The sequence below is a fragment of the Oncorhynchus nerka genome, linkage group LG21 (genome assembly GCF_034236695.1).
Source record: "Oncorhynchus nerka isolate Pitt River linkage group LG21, Oner_Uvic_2.0, whole genome shotgun sequence".
NCBI lineage: Eukaryota > Metazoa > Chordata > Actinopteri > Salmoniformes > Salmonidae > Oncorhynchus > Oncorhynchus nerka.
The window spans coordinates 23,431,811-23,458,165 of record NC_088416.1 but is presented as its reverse complement, the minus strand read 5'-3'; the positions used below and the strand labels follow the sequence as shown (position 1 = coordinate 23,458,165).

The following is a 26,355-nucleotide window of genomic DNA, read 5'->3' as shown; positions in this document are numbered from 1 at the left end:
CCGCAGAGGATGGAAGACATGAACATGTTTTATTTTAATAGAGCGAGATAGGTTGAATGTTACTCTATTTTTACTGACAAAAATAGTCTGTCCGGCCATACATTGTTTTACCCTGGCTGGGTGTCTGTTTCTGCTCTCTTGCCAATGCCAACTCCTGGTGGGCCAAAAACTATGGGGGAATTAAGGTGAGACTGTACAGCCGATCTGCCAACTTCTGTCTGTAGCTTCCGAAGAGTTTGGGCTTACACACTGGTATGATGAAGGTGAGTGAGTCTCTCACGAACTCATACGTGTCGGTTGTTTTGATTTAGAACGTAAGCCTCATAAGACTCGCCTGAAGGTAGCCTGGTACCAGTTAATTCAAACATTTTATGGCAGAATGTATGGAAGTTGTATAGTGCCTAAAAAAGTTGCCTGATCTTTCTTATATCTTAAGGACAAACACTTCAAAACAAACTTCATTTTTGCCTATGTTTTTCCATGTATACATCTTTAATCCATTGTGTTTATATTGCTGGGACTGAGAAGGGGGGGGGACAAATTCAATGTTGTCAAAACATTTTTAGATATATTTTTGATACCTAAATTGGTCCTAAAATTCCAAATCAAATATCTAAATTGTCCTTGGTATGACCATCTTGAAACAATTCCATATGTTAGCTTAGTAGATGCTGGTGGAACAAAAAGGTTTTGTTCAGGACTAACTTTCAATGATCGATCGTCTTGTCTGGCTGTCAATCAACCCCCCCCCCCTTCTCAGTCCCAGCAAAATGGCGACGGTTGATGACTGCGATGTGACCATGGATCCTGAAATGGAAATACTAAGCGACGAAGAATTGGAGAGGTACGTTGCGGAAAATGTACAACAAATGTTACACATTATATTTAAGATTGTTCTCGTGCCATTGTCATGTTATTATAATCTTGGTCTGGCTAGTGTTGGTTTGCTTTTGCTTTGTGTCACACGGGAAGTAGGCCTTGCTAACCGGTTAGCTAACTAACGTTAGCCATTTCTCTTTTTCAAAAATCCATACCAACAAAGATAAAAGTGGACTTTATCTGTTGTGTTAGTGTTACCTAACCAACAAAGTTAGTCACAGTTAGTCATCAACGTGTGTTATTGCTAGCTAACGTTAGCTTGCTATTATACTAGCTAGTTGGCTAACGTTAGTAGCTAGCTATTACATTTACATTACATTTAAGTCATTTAGCAGACGCTCTTATCCAGAGCGACTTACAAATTGGTGCGTTCACCTTATATATAATAGTATTAATAATATTAATATTAATAGCTATGACGGTCGCAAAGCCTATGGTTAATGTTTTTGTTCTATAATTTTTACCAAATGTATTTCGCTAACTAGTCACTTAACTAGCTAACGTAGATAACTGTTGTTAGTACTGCCATGTACCCACGCACGAGCCAGAAAAGTCCCCTAAATCTTGCCTCACTCTACCCACTCGTCCTCGCTGAGTGACGTCATTCCAGAACATTCTCAGGTCTTGATGACCTCAAAGAGACAGCTATAAGTTAGGCTTTGCATGAGGTAACATACTATTGACTGACATGATCTTCTTGGTATGCCTGAAGTGTGATCCATATTTTTACTGTAATGTTTTCCTAGGTTGTCAACTAGGCCTAGCCAGATCCATATATAAATGACGTTGGGCCTAGCTAATATATTCCCACACCTAGTAATTGTCATGACTTTTCTCTTAGCAAAAGTGGGGGCCACAAGTTCAACAACCAACAATTTGTTATGATCAGGTGATAATGTTAACTGTCCTGTTTCCTCAAGAACATGAAACATTACAAGGGCAAGGCATTGTCTTGGAAAATTGCCTTTATTTTCAGTTTCGCTTCATTGTCTGCTTTCTTGCTCCGATTGTGATCTGAACTGAAGCATGACGAGATTCCAAGAAAAAGATATGGCAGTTGCCCTCTCCCTGGCTTATCTTGCCATGTGGTTCCTGGTGATCTGCCTCTGTATTTCCCACTGAGCTCAGATAGCTGCTCTGTTTGTGAGCTGTACCCAGAAAATACCCACGTGGCCACTACCTCTCAGGCCCTATATTTCCATTGGATGAGACCCCTCACTGCCTGCTGGTATGGCTCTTTCTATGTTTAGATGATTTTGCGCAGTACCTTCCCCGTCCTCTCCCACCCCCACACCAAGGTTAACTCGTCCAGCCTACATGTTTTGAAACCGCAATAGCTGTGTTCAGGAAACAATCTGATAGTCTCTTAGACTTAGATTAGCCCTGGTCTACAACCAGAGTGAATTATGATTTTAAAGAAGACCTTTCATTCTAGTATTGTCCCTTGTCTGTTGTTTTGCTTGTCAGCGGTTACGTATAATATGCAGTATCATGTGATATCCTACCTCCTTGCAGTCTGCGACACGGGCTAGGATGAAGTCATTGATTACTCGCAAATGCACCTTGAGGTGTTCCTCAAAGTCCCTTTACACAAAATAGACCAAGTAAATGTGAATCTGTGGATGATACAGTACGACCTGTTAGGGATGGGCATTTGACCTTTTTTGACCGAGTACTCGCGGTATATATTTTTTTCAGAGTACGCTAATCCTAACCGCACAATTTGCCTCATATTGTTGTGATTATTATTCAGTCAAAATAGTGACATTTATGATTTATTTCTTGAATCTGTAATATCAACTGGTTATATATTGTGGAACTCCATCTTCATAAAGGTAGTAACCTCAACGGTGTGGCGCTTGCGTGTAGAAGCTTATGGCTGTGCAATGGCATAGCCTGGTTTTGATCATTTAGATGACAAGACACTATTTCCTGAGCCCTTATCAGTCAAAACACCTATTTTTATAGTAAAAAAACATGATGTAATAGAACAGAATAAAATGGAACAGAATAATGCAAAGTTGAACCGTTATCCTCAGTGATAATTTGAAACTGGGCTCAGTTTGGCAAGTTGAGAAACAATAATTCAGGGTTACAAGGCAAAATAGTTCTACTTTTTAGTTTATTATGCCTGTTCCTTGGAATTTTCTAAATGGATGAACATTTCTACATTGAACCCTGCATGTGGATGGATTATGGCCAGGGCATCTGTTTGCTGAGTAGGCTTAATGATTATGATTTTAGAAAAAAGCTCTTAATCAAATTAATGTTTTTGCATATTTTCAGTGTGGAACCTGTCTATGTTTAGGGGGGGGGGGGTGTAATAGCCTAACCACTTCTAATTGCAATGTAGGGTCATCACTAATGTTAGTTACCACAGGCACAAAGTCAAACCCTGCCACTTTCAACAATTCTGCTTCTTAAAATCAGATTTTAACCCTAACCCTTAACCACAGTTTTTTTTAGGGAGTCACTCAGCTTTAAATTTGCATATAGATTGTAACTTCCATGAATGTAATTGTCTGCATAATTTCCAATCCCCCATATATTTTTTTGTAAATATATCTATCTTTTTCAACTATATTTTACTTTATTATTTTCTCCTACCCCTACCATTTTGGTACACCAGAATTACATTAATTTCCAATGAAACGTTGCGTTTGCCTAGCAGCGTTGCAGTGTGTTCGGTGTGGTGCATATGTTGGATTTATTTAATTTATGTGTCAAACTGTATGCATAGACGGCTTGACAGAAATGGTAGCAGAAGGTGAATGTTGAACTTTTGTTGCACACATATCCTGATGCTGCGTACCATTTTGCGCAAGCGTTAGGCTTCTACTTCCAGCTTAACTATTGTAAAATACAAAGTCTATCTTTTGTTTGTTTTTAATCACATCCTTCAGCTACCCTCAGCCGCTCCCATCTATCTCTGAAGATCATCCAGTTTTGATTTCTATTTGCCATATATTTATAACTGCTGTTTCAAAATAATTCTCAACCTATATACATTTTACCGACATATTTTAGTGTTATCTTGTTTTTTAGCTCCACCCTTCAGCTCTAATCAACCCCTCCCATCTGTCTCTTAACACCATCCATTTTTATTTCTATTTGCCATATATTTATCAACTGCGATGTTTCGCAGAAGTTCTGAAACCTTTCTGTTCTCAGTTTCTACAGATTGTAAAACATATATATATATTTTTTCCTAAAAGTATTATTGATTGATTGACTTCAAATTACCCAGTAGTGCTATTTGCAGAGTTAGCTCCGGGTAAATGTTGCAATTCTTCAGCCATGCCTGGACCTGCGACCAAAAACAAGCTACATGTGGACAGTACCAATACAAATTATCTAATGATTCTGTCTCTTCGATGTGAAATTTGCACAGCTGGGATGGTTGTTTTATATATATATATATATTAGGTTGCAATACATTTTTATAATAATTTTAATGAAAACATTCTACGTTTTGAATCTGACATCATTTTGTGTTTCAGTTCATACACAGTGTGACATGGAATTGGTACATAAAATCTTTTCCCAACTATTTTGCAATCTAGGGCCAAAAGACCCTTATTTTTCCCCCTTCCACTTGCCTCTTCAGTTTTTTTGCGGTAAGGCCTCAATTAGTTGGTTGTAATTTTGGGTAGAGCAGATGTTTAATTATTTTTGCTAGCTGCATGTGTGACAACTTCACCACTACTATTTATGATATCATTTACAAGAATTATACATTTTTTTTAAACATTGTTTATTTTTTTATCAATTAGTATATTTTAGTTTAACCTTATTTGTTCTGTCTTTTCTGGTGGCTGTCTTTTCTGGTGGCTTCTTTTCTGGTGGCTGTCTTTTCTGGTGGCTGTCTTTTCTGGTGGCTGTCTTTTCTGGTGGATTAAACTGAAATTGCAAACAACTTTCTATGGATTGTTTTAAAAATAGCAATATTTTGGAGTTCATTTCATTTTCAAAAAAATAAAAGTGAGAGTAAAGGGGAAAAGGCCACACTGTTCACAGTATGCCTAACCTTAAATTAAGACCAAATAACTATTTAAAAAAAATATATATATTGCATTTTTTAATGAATTTTTACAATATAGCCAATTTCAGAAAATTATGCAATTATTCCTAAACGCGCTGTAGAGTGAGAGGTCGGAATGCAATCGAGTGAGTGAGGCGTGGAGGGGAAAGGGACGTTAGGGAGCAGAACTGTGTGATGCTTGGTTTCTTTTTTGTTGTGTCCCGCAAATGCACATGTACAAATGGAACACTAGAGTCAAAGCAAATTTAATGTTATCTTCAAGATGAAATTGACCAAATAGTTTAACAGTATTTGAAAAAAATGTGATCTCTGGTTAAAGATGGAGTTTTGACATCGGTTTGAGTACTCAATTAGTCATGCACATCCCGTCATTATGCAGTTTTACTCAGAACTCTCTCTTGGGTAATGTCAATAAATGGCCTCGTTCTCAAGCACTTTCTGTCTTTTTTTATTCATCCAGGGAAGCGGAGAGCTTCAAGGAGCAAGGTAATGCATACTACATCAAGAAGGATTACTCTGAAGCATTCAACTACTACACCAAGGCCATAGGTAAGAATTCCATCAGTGATATCAACTGCAAAGGATATCCTCTTTATAGAGGGGGAACATCTTTGTTTTCTGTGGGTGAGAGGATCATCTATTCTTGTTAACGACTGTGAGTGACTTTTCTTCTTTTTACTGTGTTCTCGACAGACATGTGTCCTAAAAATGCCAGTTACTATGGAAACCGGGCGGCCACACTGATGATGCTGAGCCGGCACAGAGAGGCGCTGGAGGACTCCCAGCAGGCAGTGCGGCTCGACGATACTTTCATGAAGGTAGGGTCCGCCACCAGGCGTAGCAAGCCTTGAATACCCAGCTACCTCCTAGGCAGACATGTTAGTCAGACCTTCCTGTTTGTCTCATCTCATAATACGTAAATATGTCTGGCAGTTGGATGAGTACAACGGTAAGGTAATGGAAAGATGAGTCATGGTTTGTGGGTTGGTCTCCTCCCTGCCTGTGGCAGTGTTTCTGCCTGTTAACTGTGAGTCAACTTTCCCACAGGGTCATCTACGGGAGGGGAAGTGCCACTTGTCCCTGGGCAACGCCATGGCAGCCAGCCGCTGTTTCCACAGGGTTCTAGAACTGGAGCCTGACAACAGCCAGGCACAGCAGGAGGTGGGTCAGACAGACAGTCTGTTTGGCAGACTAGGTCCTAACAGCAATGCATTGTAAAGAGCTAATTGCTCTACAGTAATTTAAATCCTTTGTTAACTGTGACAGATATTCCATGAGTTTTGTTTTCCTCAATCTAAGCATCAGGCAGTGTAGCGGCTTCCTTACATAAAAGCATATGTTTGAATCTATTTTCAGGTAAAGAATGCAGATTCTGTTCTGGAGTATGAAAAGATGGCTGAACTAGGATTTGAAAAGCATGACTTCAGGATGGTAGGCTGTTGGCTGCATGTTGTCTTTTTATCAAGCAAATTGTTATTCTTATTTGGGGGAATGGGCAGATTGGTGCTAGATTTGATATGACCATGTTTCTCTCTCTGGACTGTGCAGGTTGTGTTCTGCATGGACCGTGCCTTGGAGTCGGCCTCAGCCTGCCATCGGTTCAAGGTGCTGAAAGCAGAGTGTCTGGCCATGCTGGGGCGTTACCCAGAGGCCCAGTCAGTAGCCAGGTAAACAAGACATTGTTGGAGCCTGGAAAACCATTACATAAAGGCAATTTCCCTTGCTGATGCACACCATTGGAAATGTATCTTGTCATGTAAGACTTGTTTCTTTGTCTTTCTCTCTCAGTGATATCCTGCGGATGGACGCTACTAATGGCGATGCCCTGTACGTCCGTGGTCTCTGTCTGTACTATGAGGACTGTATTGACAAGGCCGTCCAGTTCTTTGTCCAGGCCCTGCGCATGGCCCCTGACCATGAGAAGGCTCGCCTGGCCTGCAGAGTGAGTCCTCCATCCACTTTCCACCAGGACTCTAGCCCTGCAATTAGGCTCAACTAACCTGCCTAATAATTATGCGAATGTGGACAAATTGCCTCCAACCTTTTGTAAGAGGTAGCCACAGAACACTATAGCCAGTTCTGTCTCCACTACTAGCTTGCTGGCGACACACCTTAAGTTTGCAGAGGTTGCTAAGTGCTCTTTCTTTTCCATCCAGAATGCCAAAGCACTCAAAGCCAAGAAGGAGGATGGGAACAAGGCCTTCAAGGACGGGAACTATGATGCGGCCTACGAGCTGTACTCTGAGGCCCTGACCATAGACCCCAACAACATCAAAACCAATGCTAAGCTCTTCTGTAACAGGGGCACCGTGGGATCTAAGGTGAGGCTCAAACACACAGCACCGGGAGGAGAACCCCTCATCTGCCATACCATGTTATCTCGTCTTATGCAGCCGTGGCGTTTCTGCCATTTGGGTCCCCAGTTTGATTCGGCCTGTTATTATTATCATCTTAGTCTTCATTGGAAGGCTCTCCGTTTGCTTGCAAATGAGGTATTGCTGTTTTCAATTACACAGTTGTTGTTTTTCCTTTTCAGCCAGGCAGCTGATATTTGATACCCGTAGGTCCCTATAAAATCTGTGCATTTTTTGTTGTCTGAATCTGTTTCAGGTTTTCGCTCTCCAAATCACACTTTTGATATAACATCCACATTTTAATTTATTTTTGTCCACAAGCACAGCAGGAGACCACTTTTGAGGTCTGTGAAAAATGTAAGAAATGTGGGTTTTTAGGTGTACTTACCCTTTTAATTCAACTGTGCCCAAGCTTGGGAACTTTTTTGGTTCTGATGTTTCTGTAGTGCTCATGTCATTTCAGAGTTTGTAAAACAAATGGCCACTGGATTGATAATCCATGATCTCATTCTGCCAGGTAGGCAGTCATAGGCTACTTTGTGTTTAATATTTCATTGTACGTTTTTGGGAAAGCCTTTCCATCTCGCAGAAGACGGTTGTCATGACATTAGCATCATCACTAACGGCTACACAGAGTGGTAGACAAGCATGCACACCCACGGGCATTCCTGAGCCGTCGCCTCTTCAGAAAGTTCAAGGAAAATGTGAATCACTGATGCATGTCTTGTAATAATCTTGGACAAATGAATGCAGTTTCTAAGAAGTTCAAAACATTTAGTTGATTTCCTACTAAGTAAAATATTTTTTAATGTTGAATTTCTTTTATGTCTGGATCCTGTGATTCCATCCCAATTCCCTGCAAAACAGATTTTAAATGGCCTTTAACTCTGCTCAAAATGTCTCCTGGCAGCATGTAGCTGTTAGATTGTAAATCCTCCAGGAAGTCACTCATATGGACCAATGTAGCGCTACTGTACTGGCTGCGGAGGTGGCCTTCTGCATGGGCACCCGCATACTCTCTCGCTCACACTCACCCGTGCACAGATGCGTGCCACAAACTCTCATACAGCGAGGCCCCTCTTACCGTGTGTATTTTTAGCTGTGCTCCGCACTTTGCTTCATTTTCTCTATCTAGAACTAGGCCAGCATTTCTTCTCTTTTTCTTCTTCTGTCGCACACTTCCTTGCACATTCCCCAGTCCCCTTACTCTTTTTCTCTTTTATCCCCCCTCTTTCAAAGCTGAAAAAAATAGACCAGGCCATTGAAGACTGCACAAAGGCAGTTAAACTGGATGAGACCTACATCAAGGCCTATTTACGGAGAGCACAGTGGTACGTCAATCAACCTTAGTTTCCTAGCAATATGTCCGTGGTAGTGGTTCGAGAGCATGCAAGAATATGGATATTCATCGGATATGGTTATGATCTTTCAAGCTTGTTTCTATACATCTTTGTTCAGTTACATGGACAAGGAGGAGTACGATGAGGCTGTGAGGGATTATGAGAAGGTCTACCAGACAGAGAAAACAAAAGGTATGTCTGTCTCATTGGTGTGACTCGACCACCCCTCTCTCCATCCCAGCCTACCACGCTACACCTCTGTCTGGGTTCTGTTGCTTCACACTCCTGCCCCCCCTCCCTGTTATGACGCAATGTCTCATGTGTCGGTCTCTGAGGGGTGTAATTACTGTATAGCTCCTCCTGCTGTTATGGTGCCCTAACTGCTCTTTGTTATTAATACTATCTTTGTTGTCTCACTCTTAACTCCTTTCCTTAGAACACAAGCACCTCCTGAAGAATGCACAGTTGGAGCTGAAGAAGAGCAAGCGGAAAGATTACTACAAGGTGCTGGGAGTGGACAAGAACGCCACAGAGGACGAGATCAAGAAGGCTTACCGTAAACGGGCCCTCATGCACCATCCAGGTAGCTAAGAGAGGCCATTTCTCAGTTCAACTATCCAGTCTATTTTACTGCCATAAAAAAAGCAGTGTCAGAAGACGTATTTCAATGCAAAGGGGAAACGAAACGTTGAACTTAGCCGCTCCTGTACCTCCTCTCATTTCCCCCTGACTGCCGGCCCTGGTTTCTCTCTCTCAGACCGTCACAGCTCGGCCAGTGCTGAGGTTCAGAAGGAAGAGGAGAAGAAGTTTAAGGAGGTGGGTGAGGCGTTCACTGTGCTGTCTGACCCCAAGAAGAAATCCCGCTACGACAGTGGTCACGATATGGAGGACGACACAGGCAACATGGGAGGTGAGGGCTGGAGATCAGCAGGGGAACCCGTTTCAAGGGGAGGATGGGCGGGGTAGGGGGTGAAACTGCCGTGTCTGTTTGCGAAAAATAACAAACGGTCTCTCATACCTTCGGGACATCATTTCACACACAATAGAATAGCAGAATATCTACTGGCATTATTTTTTTTTACTATGATGCTGGCTGCTCCTCTGCTCTGTTTCATCAACAAAACAATAAAGGTGCTGGGGCGAAAAGTGGCGCCCCCCCCCCCCCCCCCTTAAGTATTTCAGCTTTAACAGGGACTAAATGACTGTTACTTGACTTGATTTAAACACCAACTGGGTTCAGCCATTTGTATTTCAGAGCTGTAAATGGGTGTTTATCATGTTAATTTTACACGGTTACACAATGAATTTGTGGTGAGATTGTACTGGCTGCTTCCCTCAGCTGTGATGTTGATCCTCGTAATGTGTTTCTGTCCCCAGCAGATTTTGACGCCAACAACATTTTCAAGGCATTCTTTGGTGGCGGAGGCGGCCAGGGCTATAGTTTGAAGCTAATCAATGTATGTATACAAACAGCTGTAGGAAACAGTGTTTAAAAAATATATATACTTAAAAAAATATTTAAAAATCACAATTCAGCATATTTCAGATTCTGTTGAATAATTTACACTTTTGTTTTGTAGCATCCGGACCAGGAAATTTCTTCTTCCAGTTTGGTTAATTGGAGGATCCTAGTACTTATACAGTAGCTCAATCATGGACTCTATTCAAATGGATTCACCCCCCCCTCCCCCCCCCACTCCACCCTCATTTTTAATTTGTCTGGCTGTTCCTCAGTTGGACTCTGTCATATCACATCATGCAACAAACGAATGATGCAAGCATCCATTGAAGACTAATACTATTTTGATATTTGGTTTCATTTGGTCAAACAATAAAAACATTGAAATTCAATTTGTATAAAAACAATGTTGGCACAAAAAAGTATGACTCATAATGGAACTTTTAAACGGGACTGTGCAGATATCTGTGGCCTTCTGAAGGCTTGGGCCAAGATGTGACTTCAAGATGGGGAAATCTGAGACAAAACTCCTTAAACCGCCTACACTTGACTTACTGTCCAAGCAGTATTCAAAGCATGCATATCTTGCCCAGTATTTAATGGTGCAAAATACCATGGGCAACTGAACAACTTGCATGTTGTGTGGCAGCCTACTTTATACCCAACAACCAAAAGATGACTTAGCAGCTGTGGATGATTGCTTAATGAAAGTGGTCTCCATTTCATCATGTTATATGAACAGTGAATTATTTTCCATAACAGCCTGGGGTAAATAGAGTTAAATCCATAAACTACTGCTTAAGTACAGTCAGAAGATGGCTGTGCTGGTGTACTATGCCAGGCCTGTTGCCATGTTGTGGTCAGCTTCCTCACCACAGGTTTTATGTTTGATGTTGCCATTCACCGGTTGCTACATTGTACATTTTACTGGAATGTAAAGTGTTTATTTGTGTTGATAGTTTGACTGTTTTCTTATTTTTTTTGATGTATATTTATTGTAAATTGGCTGTCTCAGAGCCACTACCAGGAGATGAGGATGCTCCTCTATTGTGGAAAAGACTGAAAAGGGGCACCAACGAACAACATCCTTTTGGCACAAACTCAGGAAATGAATTTGGTTGTACTTGCCATTTTATAAGATACTGTGTAGACGTCTATATATTTAACTGGCTGTGTATGCTGAATGTGAGCAACCGCTCAGTCAACACCATCTCACTTACAGCACACTATGTATACAGTCTATGATTGGGGTTATCAAGAACGTGTCTAGGTAAACGGTCAAATGAGTTAACATCTTATTTTGCCCATGCTGTTTAAAAGTATTCCCTAGTATAATGTAGGTTGCCTATGGGCTATGCCCCTAGCAGTATTAAACTATTCAGGCCCGGGTTCCTCTGCCCTGTGTAAATTATGCAGCTAATATAAAAGAGCTTATACAATTGCTATGTCAGTAGAGGTTCTTTTTTAAATTTGATTTAAGATCTCTTGGTGCACTTTTAAGAGGAAGGCATCCCCATCCTGGACTTGCTCTCAAGAAGCCCTCAACAGTCTTGACTATGGAGTCTTTATCCAACAGCCATGTAAATAAAGTAGGCCTCTTGTTTCCCCCTTCAAATGTGCCGTTTGTCAATGTTTGTATTTGGTATTTATTTGATTTCCTTTGGCCTTATTCTTTTCGGGGTGTACCCCAAGCTCAAAGAAAGTACTAAAAACTAAATATTTTAGGATCCAAGACAGACTAATTGTTTGGTGTTTTGGGGAGATGGTTGGTGGTGAATGAGTAAAAAAATGAATATATTTACCTGTTCGGAGGTAATAAGATTAGAGTAATTCACATTCACCACCTTTTTCATCTGTTTCTAGTCCAGACAGGGCTGCTCTAAATTACCGGACGGTTTCCACTAAATAGATAATTCTGACTTTGTGGCTGTGCTATCGTAAAAATTCATGAACACATACATTAGCTTTTTATTTTTTATAAATGAGCGGGGTTTATGCCTTTGTGGCTGTGGTAACTAGTGACGACATAGAAAGACTCCTCAAGAGACTTGTTAGGCTGGTTGCTAGGATACCACTGAAGGGACTTTGTTGCAAAAATGTCTGACAATGAAGGAGACCAAGGACCCAAAAGCACATTTTGTACTTACATGGCCGAGGGGGACCAGTTGTACCACAAAGGAGAGTATGTCAAAGCCATTGAAAGCTACTCTACGGTATGGCTTTAACTTACCTCTTGTGTGTTGGTAACTAGCAGCTAGAGTAGAGTAGATAGTAAAGTTAGCTAGAGGAGAGGATTGGCAGGGAGGGACATAAGGATAGGGCAGCCGTGTTTCTAGCCCCTTGGCCACTTTGCAATATTTATTTTTTGTTAATACGTACAGCCGGGAAAAACTTTTGGATATCAGAGCGGCGGTAACTCACCAGCATTACAACCAGGTCTACGACTCACCCGAATCGGATTCTTTGTTTGTATCCCTCCAGAGCAATTGAAGTGATTGTTTTGATCACGCGGACTGGGATATTTTCCAGGTAGCCTCTGACAATAACATTGACGAATACATGGATACGGTGACTGAATTTATCATGAAGTGTATAGGAGATGTTGTACCCACTGACTAACCTACCCTAACCAGAAACCGTGGATAGATGGCAGCATTTGCACGAACCACCGCATTTAACCATGGCACGGTTACTGGGAATATGGCCGGATACAAACAGTGTAGTTATCCCCTCCGTAAGGGAAAATCAGCCACATCACGGACACTGATGTCTTGCTTCCAGACAAGCTAAACACCTTCACCCGCTTTGTGGATAACACAGTGCCACCGATGCGGCCCGCTACCAAGGACTGTGTGCTCTCCGTGGCCGACATAAGACATTTAAGCGTGTTAACCTTCGCAAGGCTGCTGGCCCAGACAGCATCCCTAGCAAAAACGTCCTTAGAGCATGTGCAGACAAACTGGCTGGAGTGTTTTAATACGTCCGGAATCTCTCCCTATCCCAGTCTGCTATCCCCACATGGTTCAAGATGGCCACCATTGTTCCTGTACCCAAGAAAGCAAAGGTAACTGAACTAAATGACTATCGCCCAGTAGCACTCACTTCTGCCATCATGAACAGCTTTGAGAGACTAGTCAAGGATCATATCACTTCTACCTTACCTGACACCCTAGACCCACTTCAATTTGTTTACCACCCCAATAGATCCACAGACGATACAATCACCTTCGCACTGCACACTGCTCTATTCCATCTGGACAAGAGGAATACCTATGTAAGAATGTGGTTAATTGACTATAACTCAGCATTCAACACCATAGTACCCTTCAAGCTCATCATGAATCTCGAGGCCCTGGGTCTGAACCCTGCCCTGTGCAACTGGGTCCTGGACTTCCTGACGGGCCGCCCCCCCAGGTGGTGAAGGTAGGACACAACACCTCAACTTCGCTGATCCTCAACACTGGGACCCCACAAGGGTGCGTGCTCAGCCCCTCCTGTTCACCCATGACTGCGTGGCCACTCACGCCTCTAATCATGTTTGCAGACGACACAACAGTAGTAGGCCAGTAGACAGCCTATAGGGAGGAGGTGAGGGCCCTGGGAATGTGGTTCCCGGAAAATAACCTCTAACTCAACATCAACAAAACAAAGGAGCTGATCGTGAACTAAAGGAAACAGCAGAAGGAACACCCCCCTATCCACATCGACGGGACCGTAGTGGAGAAGGTGGAAAGTTCCTCGGTGTACACATCGCTGACAAACTGAAATGGTCCACCCACACAGACTGTGTTGAACAAGGTGTAACAGCGCCTCTTCAACCTGAGGAGGCTGAAGAAATTTGGCTTGGCACCTAAATCCCTCACAAACTTTTACAGATGCACAATTGAGAGCATCCTGTCAGGCTGTATCACCACCGGGCACGTAAGCTCTACCGCCCGCAACCGCAGGACTCTCCAGAGGGTGGTGCGGTCTGCCCAACACATCGCCGGTGGGCAAACTACCTTCCCTCCAGGACACATACAGCACCCAATGTCACAGGACAACAAGTTCTCAACTCAAGTTCAAGTTCTTACAACTGCGACCTGGCCAAGATAAAGCAAAGCAGTGCGACACAAACAACACAGAGTTACACATGGGATAAATAAACGTACAGTCAATAACACAATTGAAAAATCCATATACAGTGTGTGCAAATGTAGTAAGGCAATAAATAGGCCATAGTGGCGAAATAATTACAATTTAGCAATTAAACACTGGAGTGATAGATGTGCAGAAGATGAATGTGCTGGGGTGCAAAGGAGCAAAAAAATGAATAACAATATGGGGATGAGGTAGTTGGATGGGCTATGTACAGGTGCAATGATCGGCAAGCTGCTCTGACAGCTGATGCTGAGGGAGATATAAGACTCCAGCTTCAGTGATTTTTTTTGGGGGGGATGACCAGTGAAATATACCTGCTGGAGCTTGTGCTACGGGTGGGTGCTGCTATGGAGACCAGTGAGTTGAGATAAGGCAGGGCTTTACCGAGCAAAGAATTATAGATGACCTGGAGCCAGTGGGTTTGTCGACGAATATGAAACAAGGGCCAGCCAATGATAGCATACAGGTCGTAGTGGTGGGTAGAATATGGGGCTTTGGTGACAAAACGCATGGCACTATGATAGACTACATCCAGTTTGCTGAGGAGAGTATTGGAGGCTATTTTGTAAATGACATCGCCTAAGTCAAGGATCGGTAGGATAGTCAGTTTTACAAGGGTATGTTTGGCAGCATGAAGGATGCTTTGTTGCGAAACAGGAAGCCGATTCTAGATTTAATTTTGGATTGGAGATGCTTAATGTGAGTCTGGAAGGAGAGTTTACAGTCTAACCAGACACATAGGTATTTGTTCTAAGTCAGAACCGTCCAGAGTAGAGGTCGACCGATTACTATTTTTCAACGCCGATACCGATTATTGGAGGACCAAAAAATGCCGATTAATCTGACGATTTTAAAATTTGAAATAATGACAATTACAACAATACTGAATGAACACTTATTTGAACTTAATATAATACATCAATAAAAAAGTGCAATATGTGCCATGTAAAAAAGCTAACGTTTGAGTTCCTTGCTAAGAACATGAGAACATATGAAAGTTGGTGGTTCTTTTTAACATGAGACTTCAATATTCCAAGGTAAGAGGTTTTAGGTTGTAGTTAATATAGTATTTATAGGACTATTTCTCTCTATACCATTTGTATTCAATATACCTTTGACTATTTGATGTTCTTATAGGCACCATAGTATTGCCAGTGTAACAGTAAAGCTTCCATCCCTCTCCTCGCCCCTACCTGGGCTCGAACCAGGAACACATCGACAACAGCCACCCTCGAAGCAGCGTTACCCATCGCTCCACAAAAGCTGCGGCCCTTGCAGAGCAAGGGGAATAACTACTCCAAGTCTCAGAGAGAGTGACGTTTTAAAAAGCTATTAGCGCACACCCGCTAACTAGCTAGCCATTTCACATCGGTTACACCAGCCATTAGGCTGATCGGCTTGAAGTCATAAACAGCGCTGTGCTTGCGGAAGAGCTGCTGGCAAAACGCACTAAAGTGCAGTTTGAATGAATGATTACGAGCCTGCTGCTGCCTACCATCGCACAGTCAGACTGCTCTATCAAATCATAGACTTAATTATAACATAATAACACATAGAAATACGAGCCTTTGGTCATTAATATGGTTGAATCCGGAAACTATCATTTCGAAAACAAAACGTTTATTATTTCAGTGAAATACGGAACCGTTCGGTATTTATCTAACGGGTGGCATCCCTAAATCTAAATATTCTTGTTACGCTGCACAACCTTTAATGTTATGTCATAATTACGTACATTTCTGGCAAATTAGTTCACAATGGGCCAGGCTGCCCAAACTGTTGCATATACCCTGACTCTGCGTGCAATGAACGCAAGAGAAGTGACACAATTTCACCTGGTTAATATTGCCTGCTAACCTGGATTTCTTTGAGCTAAATATGCAAAAATATATACTTCTGTGTATTGATTTTAAGAAAGGCATTGGTGTTTATGGTTAGGTACAGTCGTCCAACGATTGGGCTTTTTTTTGCAAATGCACTTTTGTTAAATCATCCCCCAGCGTTGCATCGATTATATGCAATGCAGGACACGCTAGATAAACTAGTAATATCATCAACCATGTGTAGTTATAACTAGTGATTATGATTGATTGATTGTTTTTTATAAGATAAGTTTAATGCTAGTGTAACGGATGTGAAACGGCTAGCTTAGTTAGCGGTGGTGCGCGCTAAATAGCGTTTCAATCGGTGACGTCACTTGCTCTGAGACCTTGAAGTAGTGGTTCCCCTTGCTCTGCAAGGGCCGCGGCTTTTGTGGAGCGATGGGTAACGATGCTTCGTGGGTGACTGTTGTTGATGTGTGCAGAGGGTCCCTGGTTCGCGCCCGGGTATGGGCGAGGGGACGGTCTAAAGTTATTATTACCTTTATTTATTTAACTAGGCAAGTCAGTTAAGAACAAATTCTTATGTTACGTTATGTTATACTGTTACACTTGCTAGCAACTTACCTTAGCTTCTACTGCATTCGTGTAACAGTCTCCTTGTGGAGTGCAACGAGAGGCAGGTGGTTATAGCGTTGGACTAGTTAACCTTAAGGTTGCAAGATTGGATCCCGAGCTGACAAGGTGAAAATCTGTCATTCTGCCCCTGAACAAGGCAGTTAACCCACCGTTCCTAGGCCGTCATTGAAAATAAGAATGTGTTCTTAACTGACTTGCCTAGTTAAATAAAGATATTAAAAAAATAATAATAAATCGGCAAAATCGGTGCTCAAAAATTCTGATTAATCGGTCGACCTCTAGTCCAGAGTAGTGATGCTAGACGGGCGGGCGGGTGCGGGCAGCGATCGGTTGAAGAGCATGCATTTAGTTTTACTTGCATTTAATAGCAGTTGGAGGCCACAGAAGGAGTGTGGTATGGAGTGTGGATCAGATAATCACCAGCAGCAAGAGCGACATCACTGATGTATACCGAGAAAAGAGTCGGCCCGAGAATTGAACCCTGTGGCACCCCCATAGAGACTGCCAGAGGTTCGGACAACAGGCCCTCTGATTTGACACACTGAACTCTATCTGAGAATTAGTTGGTGAACCAGGCGAGGCGGCAGTCATTTGAGAAACCAAGGCTGTTGAGTCTGCGGTGATTGACAGAGTCAAAAGCCTTGGCCAGGTTAATGAAGACGGCTGCACAGTATTGTCTTTTATCTGTGGCGGATATGATATCGTTTTGGACCTTGAGCGTGGCTGGGATGCACCCATGACCAGCTCAGAAACCAGATTGCATAGCGGTGAAGGTACGGTGGGATTCAAAATGGTTGGTAATCTGTTTGTTAACTTGGCTTTCGAAGACCTTAGAAAGGCAGGGTAGGATAGATATACTGTAGGTCTGTAACAGTTTGGGTCTAGAGTGTCTCCCCCTTTGAAGAGGGGGATGACTGCGGCAGCTTTCCAATCTTTAGGGATCTCAGACAATACCAAAAATATAGGTTGAAAAGGCTAGTAATAGGTGTTGCAACAGATGCAGCGGATAATTTTAGAAAGAGAGGGTCCAGATTGTCTAGCCCAGCTGATTTGTAGGGGTTCAGATTTTTACAGCTCTTCCAGAACATCAGCTACAGTGGGGAGAACAAGTATTTGATACACTGCCGATTTTGCAAGTTTTCCTACTTACAAAGCATGTAGAGGTCTGTCATTTTTATCATAGGTACACTTCAACTGTGAGAGACGGAATCTAAAACAAAAATCCAGAAAATCACATTGTATGATTTTTAAGTAATTAATTTGCATTTTATTGCATGACATAAGTATTTGATACATCAGAAAAGCAGAACTTAATATTTGGTACAGAAACCTCGGTTTGCAATTACAGAGATCATACGTTTCCTGCACTTTTAAAGAATAACCAGGCATCCTCTACTGATGGAATGAGGTCAATATCCTTCCAGGATACCCGGGCCAGATCGATTAGAAAGGCCTGCTTGCTGAAGTGTTTTAGGGATCGTTTGACAGTGATGAGGGGTGGTCGTTTGACCGCGGACCCATTACAGACGCAGGCAATGAGGCAGTGATCACTGAGATCCTGGTTGAAGACAGCAGAGGTGTATTTAGAGGGCAGATTGGTCAGGATGATATCTATGAGGGTGCCCGTGTTTACGGATTTAGGGTTGTACCTTGTAGGTTCCTTGATAATTTGTGTGAGATTGAGGGTATCTTGCTTAGATTGTAGGACTGCCGGGGTGTTAAGCATAAGCATGGGACACCTAACAGTACAAACTCTGAAGATAAATGGGGGACAATTCACATATGCTGTTTAGGGCACAGCTGGGGGCTGAGTGGGGTCTATAGCGGCAACAGTGAGAGACTTATTTCTGGAAAGGTGTATTTTTAAAAGTAGAAGCTCAAACTGTTTGGGCACAGACCTGGATAGCATTACAGAACTCTGCAGGCTAATTCCACCCACTTTGGCAGTTCTATCTTGGTGGAAAATGTTGTAGTTGGGAATGGACATTTCAGAAATGTTGGTGGCCTTCCTAAGCCAGGATCCAGACACGGCTAGGACATCTGGGTTGGCGGAGTGTGCTAAAGCAGTTAATAAAACAAACTTAGGGAGGAGGCTTCTGATGTTAACATGCATGAAACCAAGGCTTTTACGGTTACAGAAGTCAACAAATGAGAGCACCTGGGGAATAGGAGTGGAACTGGGGGTTACAGGGCCTGGGTTAGACCCTACATCACCAGAAGAACAGAGGAGGAGTAGGATATGGGTACGACTAAAGGCTATAAGGACTGGTCATCTAGTGCGTGGGAACAGAATAGATTCAGGGCATAATAGACTTAGGGCATAATGTACAGACAATGGTATGGTAGGATGTGAGTACAGTGGAGGTAAACCTAGGCGTTGAGTGACGATGAGAGAGGTTTAGTCTCTGGAGGCACCAGTTAAGCCAGGTGAGGTCTCCGCATGTGTGTGGGGTGGGACAAAAAAAACGAAGGAATTTTGAGTGGGAGTTTGACAGCAGTAGACAGCAGTAGACAAGGCATATTGACATAGAGAGAGGCATAAAGCAATCACAGGTGTTGATCAGGAGACCTAAGACAACAATGGGTAGATGGCGATGAATGGGCAGAGCGGGTCAGCTAGGTACATACAGGACCTGAGTTCGAGGCTGGGGCCGATAGGTAAAGAAAACGAGGTACCGTGTTATTGAACCAGTCCAGGGGAAATCGGCTGTGTAGCCGAGTGATCAAAAGAGCAGCAATAGGTCAGGGTCCCGTTCGGTAGTCACTACTACGCTAGGCGAGCAGGGGAAACAGTGTTCAGAAAAGCTAGCGGGCCGGGGCTAGTAGATGGTTCTTCGGCGACATCGTAACAGAATAGCCTGTTGAGACCACATCGGGCGATCACGTCGGCAGTCCAGTTGTGATGGATCGGCGGGGCTCCGTGTCGACAATAAAGGGGTCCAGGCCAATTGGCAAAGGAGTTATTGTACTCCTAGAATTAGCTGGTATATGGGCCTAGCTCGAGGCTAGCTGGTGCTTGCTTCGGGACAGAGGCATTAGCTAACAGTAGCCACTCGTTTGCAGCTAGCTAGCTGTGATGATCCGGTGTAAGGATCCAGAGTGGCAGGAATCTGGTGATGTGGTAGAGAGAAGCAGTCCGATATGCTCTGGGTTGATATCGCGCTGTGCAGACTGGCAGGTATTGTTCGGGCTAAGGCTCGCTGGTGACCGAGAAAAAGGTGAAGACCGCTAGCCGTGGCTAACAAAGACTAGTAGCTAGTTAACTGGGACTTCCATCAGGAGCTAGCCAGCTATCAGGAATAAAAATAGCAGATCCTTACTACATTGTCTGAGGCGGGTTGCAGGAAAGTATATTTAGTTCGTAGATAGAAAGTGAGATTCCTGCAGGCTCATCCTGATATGACCTTCCAGCATAACAATGCCACCAGCCATACTGCTCATTCTGTGCGTGATTTCCTGCTATACAGGAATGTCAGTGTTCTCCCACGGCCAGCGAAGAGCCCGGATCTCAATCCCATTGAGCACGTCTGGGACCTGTTGGATCGGAGGGTGAGGGCTAGGGCCATTCCCCTCAGAAATGTCCGGGAACTTGCAGATGACTTGGTGGAAGATTGGGGTAACATCTCACAGCAAGAACTGGCACATCTGGTGCAGTCCTTGGGGAGGAGATGCACTGCAGTACTTAATGCAGCTGGTGGCCACACCAGATACTGACTGTTACTTTTGATTTTTACCCCCCGCTTTGTTCAGGGACACATTATTCCATTTCTGTTAGTCACATGTCTGTGGAACTTGTTCAGTTTATGTTTCTGTTGTTGAATCTTGTTATGTTCATACAAATATTTACACATGTTAAGTTTGCTGAAAATAAACGCTTGACAGTTGACAGTGAGAGGACGTTTCTTTTTTTGCTGAGTTTATATACTGTATTCTATTGTATTCTATTCTACTGTATCTTAGTCTATGCCGCTCTGACATTTTTATATTCTTAATTCCATTCCTTTATTTTAGATTTATGTGTATTGTGTGTGTGTTGTAAAATTGTTTGATATTACTTGTTAGATATTACTGCACTGTTGGATCTAGAAACACAAGCATTTCGCTACACCTGCAATAACAGCTGCTAAACAGTGTAAAGTGGGGCAAAAAAGTATTTAGTCAGCAACCAATTGTGCAAGTTCTCCCACTTAAAAAGATGAGAGGCCTGTAATTTTCATTATAGTTACACTTCAACTATGACAGACAAAATGAGAAAAAAAATCCAGAAAATCACATTGTAGGATTTTAAATGAATTTATTTGCAAATTCTGGTGAAAAATAAGAATTTGGACAAAAGTTTATCTCAATACTTTGTTATATACCCTTTGTTGGCAATGACATAGGTCAAACGTTTTCTGTAAGTCTTCACAAGGTTTTCACACACTGTTGCTGGTATTTTGGGCCATTCCTCCATGCAGATCTCCTCTAGAGCAGTGATGTTTTGGGGCTGTTGCTGGGCAACACAGACTTTCAACTCCCTCCAAAGATTTTCTATGGGGTTGAGATCTGGAGACTGGCTAGGCCACTCCGGGACCTTGAAATGCTTCTTACGAAGCCAAAAAAGCATGATGTTTCCACCCCCATGCTTCACAGTAGGTATGGTGTTCTTTGGATGCAACTCAGCATTCTTTGTCCTCCAAAGTTTTTACCAAAAAGTTATATTTTGGTTTCATCTGACCATATGACATTCTCCCAATCTTCTTCTGGATCATCCAAATGCTCTCTAGCAAACTTCAGACGGGACAGGACATGTACTGGCTTAAGCAGGGGGACATGTCTGGCACTGCAGGATTTGAGTCCCTGGCGGCGTAGTGTGTTACTGATTTACATTTACATACATTTAAGTCATTTAGCAGACGCTCTTATCCAGAGCGACTTACAAATTGGTGCGTTCACCTTAAGACATCCAGTGCAGTGGAACAGCCACTTTACAATAGTGCATCTAAATCTTTTAAGGGGGTGAGAAGGATTACTTTATCCTATCCTAGGTATTCCTGAAAGAGGTGGGGTTTCAGGTGTCTCCGGAAGGTGGTGATTGACTCCGCTGTCCTGGCGTCGTGAGGGAGTTTGTTCCACCATTGGGGGGCCAGAGCAGCGAACAGTTTTGACTGGGCTGCGCGGGAACTGTACTTCCTCAGTGGTAGGGAGGCGAGCAGGCCAGAGGTGGATGAACGCAGTGCCCTTGTATGGGTGTAGGGCCTGATCAGAGCCTGGAGGTACTGAGGTGCCGTTCCCCTCACAGCTCCGTAGGCAAGCACCATGGTCTTGTAGCGGATGCGAGCTTCAACTGGAAGCCAGTGGAGAGAGCGGAGGAGCGGGCTGACGTGAGAGAACTTGGGAAGGTTGAACACCAGACGGGCTGCGGCGTTCTGGATGAGTTGTAGGGGTTTAATGGCACAGGCAGGGAGCCCAGCCAACAGCGAGTTGCAGTAATCCAGACGGGAGATGACAAGTGCCTGGATTAGGACCTGCGCTGCTTCCTGTGTGAGGCAGGGTCGTACTCTGCGGATGTTGTAGAGCATGAACCTACAAGAACGGGCCACCGCCTTGATGTTAGTTGAGAACGACAGGGTGTTGTCCAGGATCACGCCAAGGTTCTTAGCGCTCTGGGAGGAGGACAAAATGGAGTTGTCAACCGTGATGGCGAGATCATGGAATGGGCAGTCCTTCCCCGGGAGGAAGAGCAGCTCCGTCTTGCCGAGGTTCAGCTTGAGGTGGTGATCCGTCATCCACACTGATATGTCTGCCAGACATGCAGAGATGCGATTCGCCACCTGGTCATCAGAAGGGGGAAAGGAGAAGATTAATTGTGTGTCGTCTGCATAGCAATGATAGGAGAGACCATGTGAGGTTATGACAGAGCCAAGTGACTTGGTGTATAGCGAGAATAGGAGAGGGCCTAGAACAGAGCCCTGGGGGACGCCAGTGGTGAGAGCGCGTGGTGAGGAGACAGATTCTCGCCACGCCACCTGGTAGGAGCGACCTGTCAGATAGGACGCAATCCAAGCGTGGGCCGCGCCGGAGATGCCCAACTCGGAGAGGGTGGAGAGGGGAGGATCTGATGGTTCACAGTATCGAAGGCAGCCGATAGGTCTAGAAGGATGAGAGCAGAGGAGAGAGAGTTAGCTTTAGCAGTGCGGAGGGCCTCCGTGATACAGAGAAGAGCAGTCTCAGTTGAATGACTAGTCTTGAAACCTGACTGATTTGGATCAAGAAGGTCATTCTGAGAGAGATAGCGGGAGAGCTGGCCAAGGACGGCACGTTCAAGAGTTTTGGAGAGAAAAGAAAGAAGGGATACTGGTCTGTAGTTGTTGACATCGGAGGGATCGAGTGTAGGTTTTTTCAGAAGGGGTGCAACTCTCGCTCTCTTGAAGACAGAAGGACGTAGCCAGCGGTCAGGGATGAGTTGATGAGCGAGGTGAGGTAAGGGAGAAGGTCTCCGGAAATGGTCTGGAGAAGAGAGGAGGGAATAGGGTCAAGCGGGCAGGTTGTTGGGCGGCCGGCCGTCACAAGACGCGAGATTTCATCTGGAGAGAGAGGGAGAAAGAGGTCAGAGCACAGGGTAGGGCAGTGTGAGCAGAACCAGCGGTGTCGCTTGACTTAGCAAACGAGGATCGGATGTCGTCGACCTTCTTTTCAAAATGGTTGACGAAGTCATCTGCAGAGAGGGAGGAGGGGGAGGGGGAGGAGGATTCAGGAGGGAGGAGAAGGTGGCAAAGAGCTTCCTAGGGTTAGAGGCAGATGCTTGGAATTTAGAGTGGTAGAAAGTGGCTTTAGCAGCAGAGACAGAAGAGGAAAATGTAGAGAGGAAGGGGGTGAAAGGATGCCAGGTCCGCAGGGAGGCGAGTTTTCCTCCATTTCCGCTCGGCTGCCCGGAGCCCTGTTCTGTGAGCTCGCAATGAGTCGTCGAGCCACGGAGCAGGAGGGGAGGACCGAGCCGGCCTGGAGGATAGGGGACATAGAGAATCAAGGGATGCAGAAAGGGAGGAGAGGAGGGTTGAGGAGGCAGAATCAGGAGATAGGTTTGAGCAGGTTTGAACTGATGGTAGGCTTTGTTACTTTGGTCCCAGCTCTCTGCAGGTCATTCACTAGGTCCCTCCGTGTGGTTCTGGGATTTTTGCTCACCGTTCCTGTGATCATTTTGACCCCACGGGGTGAAATCTTGCGTGGAGCCCCAGATCGAGGGAGATTATCAGTGGTCTTGTATGTCTTCCATTTCCTAATAATTGCTCCCACAGTTGATTTCTTCAAACCAAGCTGCTTACCTATTGCAGATTCAGTCTTCCCAGCCTGGTGCAGGTCTACAATTTTGTTTCTGGTGTGCTTTGACAGCTCTTTGGTCTTGGCCATAGTGGAGTTTGGAGTGTGACTGTTTGAGGTTGTGGACAGGTGTCTTTTATACTGATAACACATTCAAAAAGGTGCCATTAATACAGGTAACGAGTGGAGGACAGATGAGCCTCTTAGAGAGGAAGTTACAGGTCTGTGAGAGACAGAATTCTTGCTTATTTGTAGGTGACCAAATACTTATTTTCCACCACAATTTGCAAATAAATTCATTAAAAATCATACAATGTGATTTTCTGGATTTTTTATTCTCATTTTGTCTGTCATAGTTGAAGTGTACCTATAATGAAAATTACAGGCCTCTCTCATCTTTTTAAGTGGGAGAACTTGCACAATTGGTGGCTGACTAAATACTATTTTGCCCCACTGTATGTGACCAATATAATTTGATTTCAACATGTTTTTCCAATTCGTAACATATTGTAGCGACCCACACAGACAGCTGTGTGTTATGTGTTAGGCTAGTAGGTGGTTGTGTTGTACTTACCAGTACCCAGTGTTCGTGGGGTCCAACATGCCAATCAACCTGCTATCTGCCAATCACAGGAATGCCTGGAATGTTCTGATGCCGGGCATCCTGGCGGTTGGCGGAGTGGCGTGGAGGGGTGTTGGGCAGGGGGATGGAGCATTGGAAGTTAAGACCAGGTTTAGCCATTGTTCTCCCTCTTACGTCTGGGCTTCACAAGAGAAGGTCACGGTTGTCTTGTGGGTTAATCTTTAATGTATTTGGCGTGGGCTACGGCCAAACAGTAGCCTGTGTAAAGTTGGGTTAATAAACCGTCAATTCTTCTTCTCAATCCTCTGTCTGGACAATTGTTCCATTATGATCTAGTCAGGTCATTACAATATCATACCAATTTGAAGATGGACATCCACAAATTAATTAATACACACCATACGAAAACATAACATATCATACTAAATTAAGTGTCTTGGATTGACACCCCTCCCCCTCCATCGGTTCCTGAATGGACCCCCCGCCCCTGCTGTGCTAGCTGTAGAAGACAGTGTCCTTCGCCCCCAGCATGCGGGAGCGACATCATGTGCTAACACACAGTGTCGCTTCATGTACCAGAGAAAACCATGCCCGACAGGCTTGGCAAAACACACGGTCTACCCGTAGCCCCCATCCCACTAGCACATCTAGCTTGCTAGTTAGATAGCACACGGTCTCACCCACGCCTCCCACCTTCTGTGTAACGGACTAGCTGGCAAAAATAACAGACAGTGTACTTCGCTCCCACCTGCCCTCACCGTCGTTAACAGAACTGCGAGAAAACAGTGCCCTTACAGTCAGGGACGAATGACACCGTCTACTGGTGTATGGCCAGCCAGCTACCGTTGCCGCCCCTTCTTCTGTGGGGTTTATCGCCAGCTGGCATCCAATGGTACTGTGCATTAATACACCCCCCCACCTTCCGCCTGTCCTAGTTGAAAAGTTGACGTCTTTAATTATAAAGAGGTGTTCCTGCAGATGCAGGAATGCCTACATGCAGGAAATATCTTGGTCCCGACAGAGATCATTGCGTCGAGGTTGACATGTTCTGGGTGGGACCCGGCATTCAAATAGATGATTTTGGGATTAAACTATTTTTGTTGACACGCAGATTATTTGAAAACGTTCTGTTTGTCTACCTGTTGTATTAAAAGCACACATTTGTGGCATTATTTACACACTCTCCGAATTAGCTACTCCAACTTCAGTTGAAGTTCAAGTGCGCCTAGTATATGTGTGGTCTCGTTGAAAGAGTAGGTGGAAAATCACATGGCAGTTATCTTTCCAAAGAAATGTACTTAAATATGATTAGATTGTAATTCACAGGGGAATGTCAAGATAATTTCATACATTTTTTAGAATAAGGCTGTAACGTAACAAATTATGGAAAAAGTCAAGGGGTCTGAATACTTTCTGAATGCAATGCATATTAGCAAATACTTTAGCTACCATTTGTGTTTTTTGTAATTAAAATTCACAGGAGAATGTCACAAGGAGTTCACATTTGCTTAGCATTAACAAGACATCCTCAGGATGGGGATATCATGGAGATATCTTGTTTTTGGTAAGCAAATGTGAACTGATAGGCCATCAGTACGGAATCGGGTAGACTAGAATGGTATATAACAGAATAACATTGACTAGAATAGAATAGAGAAGGATTAGCCAGTGTGTTCATCATTTGTCTTTCATTTAACAATTAATACTGGATATCTTAAAAAGTCTGGCTTTAATTTTAAAAAATGATCTTCCCTGGAGGCACATTAACTTGTGGTGAGTTGCACATACCACTTGTGCAGT

At 43.7% G+C, this 26,355-nt stretch overlaps 1 pseudogene; it reads left to right on the top strand.

The window, feature by feature from the left end:
- Positions 1-10: 10 nt before the first annotated feature.
- LOC115104119 (dnaJ homolog subfamily C member 7-like) lies at positions 11-11,689 on the top strand (annotated as a pseudogene).
- Positions 11,690-26,355: the final 14,666 nt, after the last annotated feature.